Source organism: Ammospiza caudacuta, chromosome Z (assembly GCF_027887145.1).
Source record: "Ammospiza caudacuta isolate bAmmCau1 chromosome Z, bAmmCau1.pri, whole genome shotgun sequence".
Classification (NCBI taxonomy): domain Eukaryota; kingdom Metazoa; phylum Chordata; class Aves; order Passeriformes; family Passerellidae; genus Ammospiza; species Ammospiza caudacuta.
The window spans coordinates 64,599,144-64,619,388 of NC_080632.1; positions in this window are offsets into that span (position 1 = coordinate 64,599,144).

Genomic DNA, 20,245 nt, shown 5'->3' on the forward strand with positions numbered 1-20,245 from the left:
CAGTGCCATGCAGAGGGAGGATAAAATAAACCCTTCCAGCTCAGCACCAGCGGACAGACCCAGCCTGGGCTTCCTCCCAAAGTCCTCACAGCAGCACTGAACTCACCCACACAAAATAAACATAAATAAAATCAGTGCCCTAATGAGCTCTGTGGATGCAACATAATCAGCTCCTACAGCTGCATTAGGTGCAGCACCAGTGGGAAATCTGCCCTGCATGCACCAGCTCATTCTGCTAATGATACATTGTGTGTGCTCCCTGTTCCCTGCACAGCCCAGGCTCCCTGCTGGGATCACAGTTGGAGCCTCCAATACTCATCATGTTATGGCTCTTTTCAAAGCTGTAAGTCTTACTCAGCTCATTTATTTTTCAGCTATTCTTTCATGTGTGTGCTAGGATACATCATTAAGCAAACATTTTGTTTTTTTTTTTTATCTCAAAGTGCATGCAAATTATAGAGGTGAATTACAAATCAGCTTAGAGGTAGGACAGGGACATTAGTGGGAACGGCAGCTGGGTTTCTGCAGCATCACCCTAATGTGAAGTAAAATCAGCTTGAAAAATGCATCCTGCTTCTTCACTGAGTGCAGTGTCACAGAGGTCAATTTGCCTTCTGCCAGCTTAAAGGATAAAAGAACACAACCCCTTGATTTTTCCTACAGATTACAGCTAATGGAAAAATTTCTTCTTCCTTATGAAAAGCAGAAGTGTTCAATTATTCTAATGTCTCTAACGGCGACAGGTTAGTTGGTTCTCATTGAAGGGTTCACTCCTAACCTCTGGTTCATTGCAGAAGTTTTTGCTGACAGTGACATCATTTGTGTTTGCAAATGAAATTTTCCTCTTGCCATACTCATATAAACAGGATTTAATTAGCAATAAGTGGAAAAGATCCACAGTGTGTAGCTGTATTCCATTCTAGGGTCTGAGGTTAATGCTACTGCTATGTAAAAGAGCTTTGCCCTTGAGTTCAGGCGACAGATTTTATTCTCATGATGATTAAGGCATTCCACACAGGATGACAGCCTACAAAATAAACTTAGTTTTCTACGAGGAAAAAAGTGCAGAAAAAAAAGAAAAAAGAAAAAAGAGAAAATATTTATAGGAGATATCTCTAAGGTAAAGTCTTTTAAAACAGGGAAGGAGGAGAGTCTTTGAGTGCAGCATCACCAGCTCACCCAAGTGTTATCTGTGAACTGCACTCAGTGTGTTCAGGGAGATATACATGGAGCTGATGTCTGTGACTGCAACTAACACTGTCAGAAGGGATTATCTGCCCAAAACATGCTGCAGCTCTCAGCTGAGGGTGGGCTGGATCACCACAATTTCTCAGGTCTAGCTCTGACTGAGCAATCCCAAAGGAACGTTCGATTTCTTTCCTTTTCCCTCACACTCCAAGTGCCAGCCGTGCCTGCTGCTCCAGCAGGACATCTGAGCTCTGGGTACTCTGGGTCAGGCAAAGGGGCCCCTGTCCCCAGGGTTTGGCTGTGGCTGTGTCACCCTCAGTGTGGCTGCGGCCTCACTGTGACTCCTTGCTCTGCTTGCCTTTCCTTGATGGATAACACACAAGCTGGCAGGGACACAGAAATGTTCATTTCCAGCTCAGACCTTTCCAAGGGAGGCTGAAACAGTGGATTTTGGACTATAGAAAAATAATCCTCTTTGTTTTCATCATCATCATCCCCATCATCATGATCTCCTAACATCTCCAAAACATTTCCCGCTTTGGCAACTGTTCTTGTCTCACAAAGGCAAGGCAGAAGCCTTCTAGAGATCTGCAAGTTGAGTGAGTGACCCAAGTTTTGGCTTTTTGTGACTAGGATCCACTACAGAGAAGCCAAATTTTGGTTAGGGATCTCCTGAGCTGACATATGTGTTTTAGTTTTCTACATTTATTGAAAAATATTGCATATCAGCTTCCTCCTTTTTACAAAATGCATTTGGATTTCCTCTTACTATTCTTCTGTCATCAGAAATGGCAATTAAAAAAAAAATCTCATGCAATTATAAAAAATTTTAATCTTAGGAAAAATTATAAAGTATTATGAGTACATCTGCTCAATGATGAAAAGTAGAAATGAATGCTGTGATTTTGATGTTGTAATTTCAAAAACCCTTCTGACAGTTCTGCCGAGGCTGGCACATTGACTTAATGCCCCTTCCACACTTTGTCTCTGGGATGCCCTGATGCTCAAGGAGTTTGGACACAACGTACAAAGATGACTTCGTGGTGAGAAGGAAAACATTCAGCGCAAGCACAAAAATGTTTGAGAGGGAATAGTTAAACAATTCTGTCTGTATCCTGGCTGCTCCTGTGGCCATTCCCATAAAGTGTCTGCTCTGAGGCCAAAAATAGAAAGGAGAGGTGGCTGAAAAGCATGAGTAGTTAAAAGCTACAAGAGAAGCTGAAAGGTTAGAAAAAGTCTGCAAGATGATGATGATGATGACAATAATGATGATGATAATGATGATGGTGATGATGATGATGAAACTGTAACACTTGAGGTGCTGATCAGAAGCCACAAGCAAATAAGGACTGAAATTTATCATAGAGATAAATTTTACACAGAGAGCTGGAAGCAAGCTTGACATCCTTGCAGTAAATGTGATGGGTGTGATGTTAATATTAAAGATATCTTAGCACTACTGTACCACTGATTCAGGTGGGTACTCTCAGAGAAGCAGCTCCATGCCACAGAGATGAGTATTTTTTTTAAATTAAACCAAAATTGATCATCTGGGCTTTGCAGCCTAATTCTGTATTAGGAAATAGGAACAGAGGACACAGGCATAGGAACTACTTCATAAAACCTCCAGTTTCTGTAACTCTGAGTGCCAGTTTGGGGACAAGAGGGGTCTTTCTGTCCCTTGGAGAAGAATCCATAAGGGTGAATTTCTAATGGACAGAGCAGCAGCAGATGCAGCATCTCCAGTGAAGATCCCTTTCTGTATGGACAGCTGTGTGTTGTATGTATCTGAACAAACGTATTAGAAGGGCTACTGTCAGCTGTTGGGAAACTCACAGAAATAGTTTTAAAGACATTTTCAGAAACCTTGATTTTTAACACAAGTGCCAAGCTTGGGTTAATCCATAACTGTGGACTCCTGGAAAAGCACAGAGGGCTCCATTCATCTCCACTGCACCCTGGCATGTTGATGCTGCAGTAATTTGCTATCTGCTGTCACCATTTTGAATCTGTGGCATTTTCCAAGGTTTGTCCTAAGAGGCGGAAACTTCAGCTTCCTTCTCATGTGTACCTTAGTGACCTTACTATGCATCTGTAGATTCTAAAATCCTCTTAGTAGATTTTGAGTGACAGCTTTGTGAAATATTTTTTGTCAAAAAAAAACAAAAAAAAAAAAAAAAAAACCCTAAACACGAAGCATAAAAGTCTTACAGGAAAAAACAGGGAAGCTGCCATTATGGAGACACCTGATCATATATGACACCACTTCAAGGCAATTTGTCACCCCCTGGTGTTAAAATAAGACCAATAAATCAGTGTGCGATAGCACTTAAATCCACAGATAAATTATTACTCTTGCACAGTAATTTCTTTTTCTAATTCTATTCAATGAGCAATTCTATAAATATCCCCATCTCAAGAAACACAAAACCCAGACTTTAAACAGTCTCTCTACTGGCAGCAGAGGAAACAAACCCCAGATCATAACAGTTAATCCCAGATTTTCAATATTTTATTCCTTTTCTTTCAACAATTCTGGTTTTGTCATATCTTTTTTATTTTCTTCACAGTGTCAGCAAAAGCCTGGGAGTTTTTACATGGCACAGGCATTCCAGGTACAGCTGAGCAGCCTGTGTAGGTCAGCTCATGTTGTCACTGATGTCACTGACCATGAAGTCTTTCTGCTTCTTGTTATTTCCAAGCACAAACACTTGGGGGAAAATATGCTAGTTCTTTTTTGTTTTCTCTTTGGGCTGCAGAACAATCTGAACAAGACAGATCTCCATTCCATGTTCAGGTTCAATTCTAAAGTCAGTCTCAGAGAGGACAGTGGGCTTCTGAAGGTCTAATTCTGCTCAAGCTGGCCAGCCCTAGCCCTGTGAAACTTGTGGGAAAGGAGAAGATTGATTTGGTCTGCCCTGATTTGATCTATCACACTCACAGACTATTGGTAAAACTCAGTTTAAAGCCATCAAAAAATCAGTGAATTTCAGCAACACTGTTGGATAACCTGAAAAGTAAAGTAAAATCCACTGTAAAGTAAATTTTAACTCCTTTCATACTTCTGCCCTGAGTGAGTTCTCCAATTAAATTGTTAAATGATTTGACAAAAGTAGCCTATATCCCCTAATAATTTCACACAATATTACATTTCCCTCAATTGAAGATTCTGTGTATGAGGTTCATACAGGTAAGGTTAGGAAGGTATAAAAAGAGAATATTGAGCATTCAAAAGGAGAAGGATGGACCTCTACAGATGAGGACTGTATTTTTGTTATTTTGCAGTTTTGGCAGGTGCTGGGTCCATTAAAGCCAACCACTATGCCAAAGCATTTTTCTCTTATTTTGCCAATGCTATAAGAATTAAAACACAGGTTCAAAGTTATGGGAGATTGTCACTACTTCAAAACCTTGCAGTACACTAAGTACACTGAGGCATAGAGGAAACTGCTTGGAAGGAGGAAAATCTGGAGTGAGGGAAGGGACCTTAATAGAAACTGTAATCCTGTCCAGAACTAACGTCTTATCTCAGCATGGACGGAGATCTGACACACTTTAAAGCACTTTGTAGATGTCATTCTTCACCATGACTGGAGAAAAGAGCTTGAGGAACTGATGAAGTACGCAAAGATTGGCTACTGAAAAAAACTGTTTGCTGTTCTAGAAAACATGCTAATTCCCGATAAAACTCAAGTGGAATTTACCCTCTTTAAATTAACATTCCTGTTATAAAGAGAGCATTTCACTTAATGACAAGAGGAGAAATTAGCATAATAACAACCGGTGCCTGAGTGGGAGCTCGGTCAGGCCCGGGGTTCATTCACGCCAGGATGAAGCCAACTTCCTTTGGTACCTCAAATTACCTCAGAAAAGGGAGAAATGGGGCTGGCAGAGTGGGGGAGCCCCTGGCAGCAAGAGCTCAGCCCAGCAGCCCCCCTGCCACTCTAAGCTCTCCTTGGCACCACTCAGCAGCAGACAAGGAATTCTAAGCAGTAATTCAGCAAAATACAGAGCCCCATATCGAACGCCATAATACCACATAATCCTGCACATATTTGTTATGCTGATGGGTTAATCATACAGTGTTAGGCCATACAGCCTGATTTTGACTCAAATTAGAGTGGTTTAACCATGGATAGTTTGTTCAAAAAAAGGAAAGAATCAGTGAAACAGCAATGTCTGAAGAATTTGCTGCTCTGGGGCATTAGTTTTCACTAAGAGATGTCTAAACTCATAATTGTCAGTGCTCTAAGAGTCCCCAAAAAGGAAGACACAGAAAACATAAAATTTATTTAATAATATTTTAAATTATCTTTCTTAGGCAAGTATCCCTGAATGCTACATTTCTTCAGACAGCCATCATTTTTTTGCTTAAAAAAATAATTTTATGGATACAAGACAAGAGGAAGGTGTCTATATATATATATATATATATATATATATATATATATATATATATAAAAGATACTTTAAAATGCACTGAGGACACTGAGAGGTTTATGGCCCTCTATATGAAGCAGATAAATATCGACCATTTCCATTCAAATGCTGTAGATTGTTACAAATAATACCTGATCACATTTCTCTATTTTCATTTATCCCTCTATGAATTGTCAGTCTTTTTAAATGTGCCTCAATTCCTAGCAATCTTCCTTTTCAGTTCATGTTCCAAATATTCTCAGTATAAGCTGTAATAGACATGTTCTCCTCTATCCTGTGTATTTTATTTCTTTCTCTCCATTTTAAACATAAAAAAAATCTTGATTTTGTTAATCCTAGGTCACAGCAGAAATTATTCTGTTGTCAATGTAACTCATAGTATTGAGTTACAGAAAAAATAAGACAGAAAACTGCAGAAATCACAACCATAATGGAAATATATTGTGGGAACTTTGTTATTTTTTTTTTAAAGGAGGGGTTAGGAGGAAGTCTAAAACACTTTCCACAAAAACCTCCACAGCGTGAAAAAAGCAGGAATGTAACCAGTGTGCCTTTCATAATTTATGCTCCAAGAATAACTATTTTATTTACATTATAGGAAGTGGTTGACTATAAAAGCAAATTTCATAGCTCACTGTGCACTGGTTGGTTCATGACATCTCAAAATTTAGCTCACCAGAAATTTTGCTCACAGCTGGGAAGCTGCAGACATTGTGGGATGTAAATATTGACAGATTCTTGTGCTATTGCTCCTTCCAAACAAGACATCCAAAGGTGGAACAAATTTCATGCTCATTGCACAGGAACAGGAGAATAGACAGGGACAGAATTAAAAATCCAATGAACTTGCCTTCCCCTTGTCCCATCAAGAGCTGGGCAAACATCATCAACAACTCAGGAAATTACTTACTCAAACACAGGGCAGAGAGTGTTCAAATACTGGGATTTTCTCCTTTTACATGTCTACAGGAGCAGTCAAAATAATGCTTTATCCATAGAGATTTTCAGGTACTTTTGTCAATTACCTATAACATTTGAAGGGCAATTTGAGGTCTATTCTAATTGAGTATTCTGGCAGATGGTGCACATTCCCTCTAATTATTTAACAAGAAGTCATTATTTCTCCCACCTAGATGGGAATTCAGTTAAGAATGGATTTTCTCTGGAGCATGTGGAGCACACTTTACTGAGGAGGGGATGCAAAGCAGAAGGAACCAGCCCCTCCTTAAGAGGGAACTGGCAGGCACTGGAATTCAGGCGGCTCCATCAACATCAGCAAACTTTCCTCTGTGCAGGTGACCAAGCACTGGCACAGGCTGCCCTGGGTTGGGTTTAGGGGTTTAGGGCTAGCTCTTAGGGTTTGGTTTAGGGTTACAATTTTCATGTAAGACTAGAATTAGGGATGGAGTGATGTTTATAGTTGTGCCAGTATTTAGGGATAGACTTAAAGCTTTATATTCTATTTATTCTACACATATAAGAGACAAAATAATCAATAATCTGAAGAGTAACTCCTGGCCATTTCTATGATTTTGAAGGGGATTGTTACTAGGTACTCAGCACACACAACTGGATGCAATCCATTAAGTCTGAGCTCCCAGAATCAGATAACCAACAATTCTGTAACCCTGAAAGTCTGATATTAGTGCACAAGTTTTTAGACACCTGGACCTGAAATGTTTATACACATTACAGATTCTTCCCTGGACAGAAGAACTCAATTCAGGAGAAAGAGAAAAAAACCTTGTGCCTAAAAAATACATGATACTGATTCCATAATTTGATTATGTTCTTTCCCTTCCTTCTATTCTTCTTTTCTGTTCCTCATTCTCTGTTCATTTATTCCACCTATCACAGGCAGCAGTGCCAAAACATGATAATGTTATCTCTAGGCTAGAGCAGTACCCACGAGAAACTTCCAAGCTGCTGAAACACTTCTCAGTAGATTCACAAAGTCTTCTCTGGATAATTTTTTCTCCTGCCAACTAACAGTCTTTAAAATAATTGCTAGAAAGTACTGGAGAACAAGTTCTCTCAAGAGACCACTCACAAAAGTGGTTTGTATCAGGCTATCCTCTTTTGTAGGTTAAAAATGTTTCCCAGGGCTGCTCAGTGCCAGACTCTGTGGGCAGGAAATTACCAGGCATGGTTAGTGCAGAGCAGAGGCCTGGCCTCAGTGCCCTAAGCAAACATTGCTGCCATTTGAGAGAAGGAATTTCATTATATTCCAAATCCTTTCAACAATTTGTTTTGGGAAACCCCAACACTCCCGTGCATGTTATGCTTTGGTACTATAACGACACTTACAGTGCTCACATTGCAGTGTGAGTGAGCACCTGAATTCAGAGTGGAAGATAGGAGTTTGGGAATGTGGGCACATGGAGCAGGCGCCAGGGAGGGGAGAGAGAGGGATGGACTGAGGCAGGGATGGAGGGAGGAAGGAAAGTAGGGGAAAAGAAGGGATGCAGGGAAGGGAGAGGAAGAGGAAGAGGAAGAGGAAGAGGAAGAGGAAGAGGAAGAGGAAGAGGAAGAGGAAGAGGAAGAGGAAGAGGAAGAGGAAGAGGAAGAGGAAGAGGAAGGAAATCAGTGATCCTGGCCCCAGCATTGATCCAGCTGATGGGATGTCCAGGGTCCTGTGTCCCAGGCTTTGTGGGGGTACCTTTTTGCAAATTAATGTTCCCTACCCTGGAGTGAAGTTTCTCACATTCTATGCAGACCAGTTACCATGTGCAGTCTCCTTTTCTTTCTGGAGATGGTTCAGAGGGCTTTGGGGGCCATTGGTTGTCTTGATTTTCCCCTACAGTCCATGACCTCAGCCTCATTCCTGCGCTTGCCTCGTGTTTATTTTCAGGAGCCAGAAAAAAGATGGTTTTTCCCAGAAAATTACTGCCTTACCCCCACACCCTGTTCTTCCTCACAGTGTGTCATTACCAGGAATCCTTGGCTAGGTCCATCTGTGTGTATTTGAGACTTCACATTAGGCCCCTTTCCTTCCATGCCATGAATTCATGTTCTATGCAAAGCCAGAGAAAAAATTGTCCATAAATGCACCCTCCTATGGCTTCCGGTCTGGATATAGATTCCTTGAAGTGCTTCTTGCACTGAGCCACACCTGAATGCCACACGTGCCCTGAGGTCTCCTCTGGCTGGAGTGGCCTGGCTGCCCAATCTGCTGGATGCAGCCAGAGCTTGCGCACTGTGGCTGTCCACGATGTGCCTGGGAAATCACCTGCAGCTGTCAGCTTCTGGAATTATTACTGCTCTGCACATTCACTCACGGGCCTCTTGCAGGACTCCTGCTTTACTGCTGTGCTCTTTGATCAAAAAAATATTAATCACCTTCTGAGAGAGTGAGGCAAGAGTAATAGAAATTCATTACTAAATGGGTTTGCCATTATTAGCTGCATAATTGTTCCATCTTCTCCATGTGGCTGCTCACAGCCCCCTCCCTGAAGCTCTGCACCATTTCTGGGAGTGTTTTCCTTTGAAGCACAGCAAGTGCTGCTTCCTACATTCCCCACACTCCCCTGGGTTTCCCTCTGGACTCAGCAGAGGAGCCAGCATGAAGTCATTCCTTCCTGTGATGAGGCTGAAGGGGATAGAAAATCAGAAGTTTCTCCTGGGAGAGTTCACAGGTAAATGCAATTATCCCTGTATTTACAACCAACCCTGGACATGCACACAAAAACCCCAAAGCTGCTCCCTGTTTCATGAGCATGACCAAACATCTCAAAGATTTCCCAGACCCTTCATGTTCTGAAAGGGTAATTACAAAAGTGGGGACAAAATTTCTCCAGACAGAGATGTCAGCTTTTATACACATGCTAATATTCACTGTACAGGACCATGATGTGCATACATGTTCAGAAGAGTAACTAGTTTGGAAAAGTGCAAGGAGATATTTTTAAGTTTTGAAAATGTTTCTGTTCATTTATGGGGGTTTCTTTGTTTCTTTGTGGTTTTGTTTTCATTTTTTTTTTTTTGTTTGGGGTTTTGGTTTTTGTTTTTTTGGTTTGGGTTTTGTATTTTTTTTTTTTTTTGTTCCTATCATTATAAATATGACACACATGGAATAGTGAAGTTACAGTTCTAAGAGAATTTCCTTGTCATTCTTTTTGCCACTGAATCCCCTAATCATTACAGCGCCAGGCTTATCTCACCAATCTTCTCCAGGTTAACACAACAAATTCTCCTTGACAGATGCATTTCAACAAATGAGCAATTTGTTCAGACTGAAGAGGTTTGTTTTTTTGGGTTTTTTTTTTTTTTTTGGTTTTTTTTTTTTTTTTTTTTTGTTGTTTGCTTGCTTTAATTATTTATGTAAAAATCAAAGGAAAAGGAGAAATTCAGATGCCCCTCCAAAAACTTGCAAATATCATTTGGAAGACCAGGACTGTGATTACATGATCCAAACATAGTTCGCACTATGAGATGTTATTACAAATAACACAATTTTGTTCATGCTGTTAATTGTGCCTGAGAAAACCAACCAAGAACAGGCCAATTTAGTAAGTGAGGTTCTGACAGCACTGCATTATTGAGATAAAGAAGAGATTTTTGATTTGTTAATTTCCAATTTTTCCAAAGCCAATTTCAACATCTCTACCTCACTCTCCATCGTGACAAGCTCTGCTGTGCCAGAATCAGCCCAGTGTTACTGGGCCACACACAGTTTTGTTTCTGTGAATTGTGGAAAGCCACTGCAGTGAGAGTTTTTTTGTGAAAAGCTGAGAAGTGAGAAGAGAGAAGAGAAGAGAAGAGAAGAGAAGAGAAGAGAAGAGAAGAGAAGAGAAGAGAAGAGAAGAGAAGAGAAGAGAAGAGAAGAGAAGAGAAGAGAAGAGAAGAGAAGAGAAGAAAAGAAAAGAAAAGAAAAGAAAAGAAAAGAAAAGAAAAGAAAAGAAAAGAAAAGAAAAGAAAAGAAAAGAAAAGAAAAGAAAAGAAAAGAAAAGAAAAGAAAAGATGGAGGAAAATTTAGAAGTTCTGTTAAAAAAAATCCTTTTTTTTTAATCACATCTATGCTTCTTCATTTCAGTTTCCCACTTGTTGCCTCCTCCTCACCATGGAAGGCTTGCTATGGTATGGAATTAACATCAGAAGAGAGGAAAGGGTTGCTATGGAGCCTGAAAAACACTGTGTAATATCTTGATAAATCAATATCAGCTGTAAACATGCCAGTTTGGAAAAACATCCTAATCCACACATTAATTTCTGTATGTATGGTCTGCACCTTGGAAAGAAGAGGTGCCCAGAGTTTGCCTCCCTAAACAGGGTTCACTCAGCAGGTTCCAGGTGGTTGGAAGCAGCATTTGGCTTCTGTGACCTTCCTGCACTCAGCCTCAGCAGGATTTCCAACTGGTTCTGTGGTTCACAGCCACGAATGGAACTTGATGAACTTTTGCCATGGCAAAGCCTCTCAAGAAGTTCACATTTCAAATCTCTGCCATTGTATTGTCTCTTCTTATTGGCCTGTGCTGGCCTGCACTTGATTATACCAACTCAAGTGCTTTCACAAAGAGTGTCTCCAATTTCCCTCATGATGGTTTTTTTTTTCTCAGCCTGTCAGCCCTCACCATTACAGGCATCTTTCAGCTGCTTCTTTGGCTTCTGCATCACAGCTGTTAAAAACTACAAGTGTTTTGACCCACAGTGTTTGGAGAAGAGGCCCAAAAATACCAGACAGTTTTCAGGACCTAATTGGTCCCTCTGAGTTTGCAGGTCTGTGACTGGGGTGACCTCTCTCCTGCTCAGCTCTGCAGCTGCAGTGCAAGTGCCAGCAGAGGATGAAGCAGAGACCTTGATCCAGCAGCATTTTTGATGCAAAAGAATGAGTCTGACCCAGACAAAGCATGTCCTCTCACGTCTGTAAAAGAAATAGACAAAATAACTCCATCATGGGCTGGCGTTATGGAGCACCCACTCAGAGAAGCTGCCAGGGGCTGCCTGTGCACCTGAGGGGACCCTGGCAAGGACAGGTGACATCTGCCAGCCAAGCTGATGGGGACAGCACAGAGCAGCAGTCAGGTATTGATCATAACCCCACTGCCTCATGAGAATTTGGGGATGATAACCCCACTGCCTCACGAGAATTTAGAAATTGCTATAAAGGACCCAGCCCTTTTAGTACAGCCACCAGAGGATTTAAACAGGGAGGAAGTCAAACATATTCACTCTGACACATTCATATTTACCTTTCTATTGTTCTAACAAGCAAAAGGAAATTAATAATCTTAGAGCAAAAGAAGCCTTGTGTTTAATGCCTCAGTTACTGCCTCAGGCCATGAGGGGTGTTGGCTGAAAGTTAAGGTCTAAGGATATCTGTGCCTTTGCCTTTGTTATCATTTGTCTCAATGCCATGGGATTGTCCTCCTCTCCCTCCTTAGTTTGGTGGGAGCACACCCCTGCCATGAAGAAAGAGTCTACAAGCAGCAGGACAAGATTTCTCTGTTTTTTTTTTTAAGATGTACTCATTAAGATGAGTAGCCACTGCTTTATATGTGTCATCTATGATACAGGAAATCGATGCTTTTTGCCCAAGCATGAGGAAGTAAATTCAGTAAGCAGATACAGATAATTAGTAAATTTCTAATGTAGTAGATAATTAGTAAATTTCTGAAGTAGATACAGCTTCTGGGAGTGACAATGTCTCCTGAAATGCTGAAGTCTGGGAGAGGATTATTGTTTCTTGCCTTTCTTTCAAACCTGGGAAATAAATTTAAAAAGAGAGAAAAGTGCAATCCAGAACAAACCAGCAGCCACACTCTTCGTGCAGTACCCTTCCTGTCCTTGTAGCTGATTCACTTTTTGGTTTTTACCTGTCTTCCTCAAAGTGTTCCCCTCATGGCCAAAGCCATGTCCAAGAATTAGCTGTGGCTTAATTCCAGAGTCACTCATCAGTCTGCAAATTTAGCAAAAATGTGAGTATCAGCGCCACTCTAGTGAAACTGCAGCTGCTGGAGTGACAGATTTGTCAGGGCTGTCAGCTCTGATCGGTCCTGGCAGGGTCTGTGTTTGCTGCCTGCCTCTACACACTGCAGAGAACATCCCAGTCCCCAGTGGCACTGCTAAAGGCAGTTTGCCTTTGGCAAAAGTGAGCTTGGTGTGATGAGGGAAAGCCCTGAAATCCTCCTTGAAGTCTGTCAGATCAACACCAGTGACAAAGACAAAGAGGCTTTTGGCCACAATAGAGCACAGGCTTTCCTCAAGCACTTGGAGGTGAATTTGTTTCAGTGCAGACACAGATTTTGAAAAAAAACAACAACCTATTCCAGCTGCAAGTCACGATAAAAACCTGTGCCACCATCTTTCAAACACCAGATTTAATCTGTTCAACTTGCAGACACTGTTGTTTATTGTGGATTCAGGAGTTGCAAGCCAGGCCCACAGATGGGTGGTGAGAAATAAACAGCTTTTAACCTGGGATAGCCATTCCTCACCACCACTATCACAGACCTGACAGTGAATCATGTCTCATTCTTTCACATCTCAGCCTGATACTGTTTATCCACATGTGTGAAGTGGGAAAAGTGACTCAATCCTTTCAAAAGTGCTACGATGTCTGTGCAGGGTAATTCCATCAGAGGAAAGTGCTGGGTATTACTGTTGAAGCCTTTTAAAAGAAAACCAGTCTGGGAAAAAAGCTGCCTCTGGCCTTTCAGTCTGTTTCTAGGACACCCCTTCTCATGAGCAGCTCTGATCCCAGTTATCCACCATTTAACCACACAGCAGAAGAGCAAGGAGAAAGGAAATGCAGTTCTAGAGCATCTAATTAATTGCCCATCATGAAAACAGTGTCTCCAGAGCACTTACAGGACACTGCTAAGGGAAATATCTGCGTGTCTGCCAATGCTCCTGTGGAGTACAGTGCCATTCTGGCAGAGATGCTTTGATCTTTTCTGAAGTTCAATCATTCGTGAAATGGTTTGTGCTGGAAGGGACCTTAAAGATGTTCCATCCTGTGCCATGGACAGGGACAACCTTCACTAGTTCAGGGCAGCCACAATTTTTTGGGGGGCACTTTCATTCATTTATTTGTATGGGTTTGACCAAAATAAAGAATAAAAGAGTGTACATGAATACACTCACGTATACGTGTTATCTATTATATATATCTCTACTAAACCCAGAGAAAACCACTGCCCTGGTCAGCCTGTTCCAATGTCTGACAAGTATTTTCAGGAGGAAATTTTCCCTAATACTCAGTCTAAACCTCCTTGGGCAGCTTGAGGCCATTTCCTCTTGTTCTATTGCTCATTACATGGGAGAAGAGGCTGATGCACAGGGTGGGACCTGTCAGGGAGCAGTGAGAGTCAGAAGGTTCCCCCTGAGCCTCCTTTTCTCCAGGCTTTCCTGGAGCCCCTTTCCCAGCTCCCTCAGCCCCTCCTGCTGCTCCAGACCCTTCCCCTGCTCCATTCCCTTCTCTGGACATGATCCAGCCCCTCAATGTCTTTATTTTCGGGGCCAAAAAGACAATCAATAAACAGACAGCAACGCCTTGCAGGCCAATAAATGCCTTTATAAGCAGGGAGATATAAGAAATGAACCAGCTATCTCCCAAAATATTGTAAATAATGCTGCTGATGTGTGGGGTCAGAATGGCTGCCCGGGAGTCTAGGCTGTATTTCTGCTGCCGGCCCTGGATCCTCAGGAGAGCAGCTTTACAAAAGCCTCAGTTGGGCAGATAATTAGCAATAGCTGATAATTAGCAATAAGCTGCCGGCTCCTGCGCAGCAGGCAGGCGCTCCCGGCTCTCAGCACTGCTCAGGCTGGATGCATGCAGTGAGAACACCCTTTTTTCCTTCAGATGGAGTTTGCAAGGGACCCTTGAGGTAAATCACTGTGATACAGGTTTGGTAACCTGAGTGTTAAGGCCCAGAGGAGAAACCCAGTCAGGCTTCTGGATTTGCCTCAAGAGCCTTTGGAAATGTAACTCACACCTCCTTGATGGGTCGGTGTGAAAGAAAAAGGACACCTGAGCCTGACAAATCTTGTTTCCCACCATTGTCTTTAAGCACACATTTCTAATTTGCAAAAAAGCATGTTGCTCTGTACCTTGTTCATTAGCTCCTGCTGAGGAATTAGCTGTTCTTGCCAGCTATTAAATGGGAAAAAAAAAAAAAAGATGTTGTTACTTTCTGTAGAGCCTTTAAACATCACAGTCAGTCATACCAGAGATCAAAAATTCAATTTGAATCCATGTCCTAAGAGACAACCTTCTAATAAAACTCTTCAGGAGGAAATAAGAGGGAAGAGTGGCTTGTCTTTGTTTTGAGCAGAGAATTCTTTATTTGCAATAATGGCTTGTAAAAAGAAATTTAATTCATACAAATAAATTATTAGTTGAATACTACATTTTTGAAGATTGTTAGACCAACGTAGAGGCAAGATGTTGCAATATAACACAAACCCTTGAAAGGTATTTCTTATGCTTCTTTCCCTATGTTATCCTTTGAAAGACAAACACACAAATGAACAATCAAAACCAGAAACTAAACCCAAATAATTGAAGCTTCAGGCAGTCAAATTCTATCTAAAAGAGAATTCAGGCTCAGTCTGGGAAACTGATGCAAAACAAAGGGGTTCTGTGAAGTTTTGAAGTGTAACCACGTGAGAAAGAGACACTTTTGTTCCATGAAAGTCGTTTGGACATGGTTACCTGGTTCCGTGTCTATGTCACAATCTGTGCATGTTCTCAGCAAGTCCAGTTGTTCAGATGTGTTCAGGCAGCTTGTCACACTCTCTGCCTGGCCCTCCTGCTAGACAGGAAGGAAAAGGCCTCACTGACCCGCAGAAACTCAAAAATTACTGTTTTCCTCATGCCATTAAAAAACTGAAGTCCATTGCTCCTTCTGGGATTTCAGAACAGGCAACTCATAATAGTGATATGATGCTCACTGCAAAGCAGACTTTGCCTGTGATACAGAAGAATGCAAACAAACTGCAAGGCAGAAAAATGCTGTATTTCAGGGGTCACCAAACTCTTCAAGTGGCCTAGAGGTATTTTTATTTCTTCTAAACTTGGTACTGGCTGCATGTTGTTGTACAGGTGACCAGACTTACATTGCAATGATCTGGATTTCAAAAGTTTTGATTTCAATCGGCTGTATGTGCCTTGCTGGAGTTTTGATGAACTCTCACTGCAGATTCCATTCCTCTTTCCATTATGAACATTACAAAAATTGGTTGTACCAGTTTGCTGATTGCTAGCTTTCCTTTTTACTCCTGGATTTCCAGAGTATGAAAGAAAAGGGAAGTTTATAACCAAAAGAAAATGCTGCACCTTATTATGCTTCAGCACTAGTAACCAGCAAGTACTTAACATCTTGATAGCAAGTACTTAATGTGTAGGGTGAGACATTCTGAATTGGTAGAATACATTACCCTCTTTGATGAACTTACTGTGGCCAGCCAAAGTACAATTTAAAGTCACTGACTTATGCTGGACAATATAATTAAAAAAAAAAAAAAGTCTTAATGAGTATTTAATGCGTCTTTCTTTTTCAGCCCATTAATTACAGACTGCACTTCTCAGTAGGGGGTCTTTTGTACGTTTCAATTCTTGGAAAGCTGCAGCTGGTGTGTGAATTTTCACAGCCCTTGGGACATAATGGGCCAGCGAAATCACTGATACAGCTCATTTGGTATTAACCAGAGTGAGGGATAAACACCCTAAACCACCACAAAACATAAAACAATAAAACCCAAATGAACAAAACAGCAACCAAACTAAACCAAACCACTGGAATTTTTGTGACAGTGCACAGAATACACACAGTCTTGAAGTAGATGGTACTGCTCTTCTGAGGCTTTGACATGCACAAATTGTGTGACACTGCTCAGCTGTGATGTGGCACAGATGATTCAGAGCTCACTCCAGCACATGAGTGCCTGAGTGTCATTCTGTCATTATAAAAAAGACTCTGCTATTTGAATTTTATGAGCCCTGGGTGGGCTCTCAGTTGCCATGGCATTAACTCCGCTGACTGGGTTCTGTGGAAGCACAGCTGCCAAGGGTCTGATCCAAAATCATGTTGTAAAAAAAGGTTAATGTCAGCCTGGTTTCAAAACGTCACCTCAAGCCTTAAACCCTGACACCATTTCCTGCCATTTGCCATTTGTCACAAAACATGACTGACATGAGGATTTGAGCTCAGAGGAGCTAAAGTTTAGTACTGGACATCTTGCTGGGAATGCTGATTTACGAAAATATGTAAAAATCACTGATTTAACTTACTTGCCTTTTGAATTTTAAATTCAGAGTTTTAACAGTGGTCATTTATACAGCCAGTCAAGTACCTCTCTGCCAGGGGTGGCAGGCCAACTATCTGAAATGCATTCCTGCAGCTGAGACTTCCCCCCATTTTCAGCCTGGTTCTCCTTCAGGCCATGTAAATTTGTAGGCTGTGAACCAGAAAATACAGATTAAAATACTATGATGAATATCTACTTCTATAAATACCTCAATATCATAAGATAGAGGAGAACCACCAGGAAAAAATAATAAAAATAAGGTTAATCTGCTAAGCTGTCAGGCTGAAACTTTAGCTACCCTACTAGGAAAGATCTGAGGATTGTTTACAATGAAGAAGAAACCTGTAAGTGAATTCAAGGAGGTCATAATTGAAAATAACTGAAAATGTTTTCATAACATTTTAAGTGCTCTCCAGCCTTAGTGGGGAATTAAAATATTTACAGCACTCTGAAATTACATTTCAAGCACAAAAGCTAAAGCTTGTTCAAGCTTTTCTTAAGAGGGAGTGAACAGCAATTTTGTCCAGTTGGAAAAAGATATTACAGGAAAAATGAATGATTTTTAGTGACTTTAAAGGTAAGCATATACTTTGTACTGTTAAAGACAGAAAAAAGGCTTAGCAATAGGATTTTAAATAAAATAACAACAACATCAATAATAATTTTAAAATAATTTTAAGTGGAAATGAAATAGAATAAAAAGCAAAATTTAAATGTCAGCATATAATTCTTTTAGGCTTGAACTTAAACAGCTGTAGATACAAGCACAATCTCATTAAAGGTGTGAAAAAACAAAAGCATACACAAGGTGTGGAAACTCTCCAAGTCCATCCAACAGTTTGTGTACTGTAGTATTTATTTATATATTTGTAATACATATTATAATTATTTAACTGATAATGTTACTACTATGCAGGCACATTAGATGAGAATTTAGCTATACGGAACTCAAGAGTTAAGATAAAAATTCTTGCTTGACAATGTAATTATTTACTACAGAGGTGCAGGTACATAACTTGCCAAAACATGGATTATGGAAGAATGGATGCAGGGAGAGCTTTAATCCTTTTTGGTTTTTAGCTCTGGAAAAACAACCTGCTCACTGAACTAGGTCATCAGATGCAGCGTGGACCGCGGCCTGAGATCTTTTGACCCGGCTAGCGATGAGGGCAGCCAACAGCCCCACTGCAGCGGGGGGTGTCAGTCCCGGTGGCAGGGCCCCAGGGCTGACAGCTTCAGGCACCCCTCGGCGGCGGAGGCCTCGGGCTGCGCCTGCGGGACCACATCTCGGGGGAGAGCTGCGAATCAGGAACAGAATGAGAGTCGGACACTTCCTGGGATCAAAGCAGATTTAATGGCCGGCTGCCACCACCAGGGAGTGACGAAGGAAAAGGGTAGAGCATGAGGTTATAAAGGGAGGTGGGAACCAAGGGAGGGGTTTACAGAAAACCAATCAGAAGAGGTTGGGGGATGAACTGAACATGACAGACTTGAAGGAAGAACCAATGGATACATTGTATAGGAGGGGCCCCGGGGCCACAGCCAATCACGTCCCCTACTGTGGGGAACATTCTGGAAAACTGGGAGGGGTGCGGAGTGATTGACTGGGCCCAGGGAGGAGAGAAAACTATACATATTTGGAAATGGAGGGAGGGGAAATTATATAGCATAAGGAAAACCATGGCAACTACATAATAGACAGAAACTGAGGCGGGGAAAACTGGGAGCCCAGAACCATCACAACGAAATGGGGGAGAAACAGAACATACCAACAACAAACACTACAACAATCAGATCCCTAACTACTAAATTATTTTATCCTACCTCTTAAAAAAAAATAAATTAAAACTCACCCAAAACCCCAGAATCACAATACTTGTTTGAGGTAAGGACAAACCCAAACTGGAAAAATCTTCAAAATATCTTTTTGATATTCAGCACAACCTTCCTTATTGTGATCACTGTTAGTAGAAAAAAGTTTCCTAGAGGTATTTCTTATGATAATGATGACAGAAAACTCTTCTAAAAAGTATCTGGCCCATTTTCAATAACCCAGCAATTCTACAGAGCTGTTTATCAAACCACATCTATTCTAATTTCTTCCAGGTGAAACAGAATCTTTCAAATTCAAGAGACTTCCCAGTGGCATGAGAAGAAGGTGTGACACTTCACAGTATCATTCCTTTAGTTTTATGTACAAATTAACTGAACAGCAGAGCTCCCTGCACTGATGGCCTTATCTGAAAAACACATATTTAACAATGGATTTTAGTCTCATTTTACAAGACCGACCACATCACAGTTATGTACATTTGTGATTTTTATACAAAAAATGTGCTTTTCATGTTCTTTGTGGGTAAGTTCATAAATCTGTCAATAATGCTACTCTTGAGTTTGGTGAGGAAAGTTTAATTGAGTGAAGTATGAAAGGAAATTATTACAGATACCCCTAACTACAAGTGGTTGGTACTACCTAAAGCTCTCTGTGTTTTTGTCTTGCTTCATCATAACAGGCCCTAACATGTCTTGATCCTATAATCTCCAGAAAAATATGGGTCCTATCTTTTTGTCTTTTATGAGTAATTACACAAATATATATGAAATTGAAAGATGGGACATGTTCATCAAACAGCACAGGAATGGGCAAGCAGTAAAACTCCATTTTTGTTGATGCTGAAAGTTACTGTGGCCTCAACTGGAAGCAGGAAAATTTTACACAAAGTGAAAACTATGGAGAGCTACTGAGTGCAGGCAAATGAATCTTCACTCTGGAAACCAGGACTTGCAAGCAGAGCCATGGAGCAGAAGTGGAAGAAGAATCACATTCATTTCTATACACTTGAGCAACTATTTTCACTCGCCCTCAGGCATGCTGAACTTGGGCTGGTCCAAAGTAGTCAATTTTATGTTCTTGCATTACAAATTTGCTATTTTCAGTCACAGTAAAAAATTTTGGTTTTATGCAATTCATTAGCTGTAGGTATTTATTGAGGGTTTGGTTTTGTTTTGTTTTTTTTTCCCTAGAGAAAGGTGCTTAGGGGAAAAAAAAAAGAGAAAAATGTGTCCTATGGAGACAAGTAATTTTTTGTTTTAGGAGCAGCACTGAGTCTCAGACAGTCTCAGGACAGCCTGATTTTCTCTTACTGATTGGAAGACTAAATACTCAGAAGAATAAATATTTGTAGGTGCAGTTCAACAATGTGCTTGTTATGCAAGGATGCAAAATCTGCATGAGCTTTAATTTTGATGTTGCTTCTGTGAAATTTTGATCCTAGAAAGGTTTACTTTATCCAAAGCCTATTTCACCCCAGATCTCAAATATATGGATATTCATGTGATACAATCAACAGAGTTAATTTTGAGCAGATTG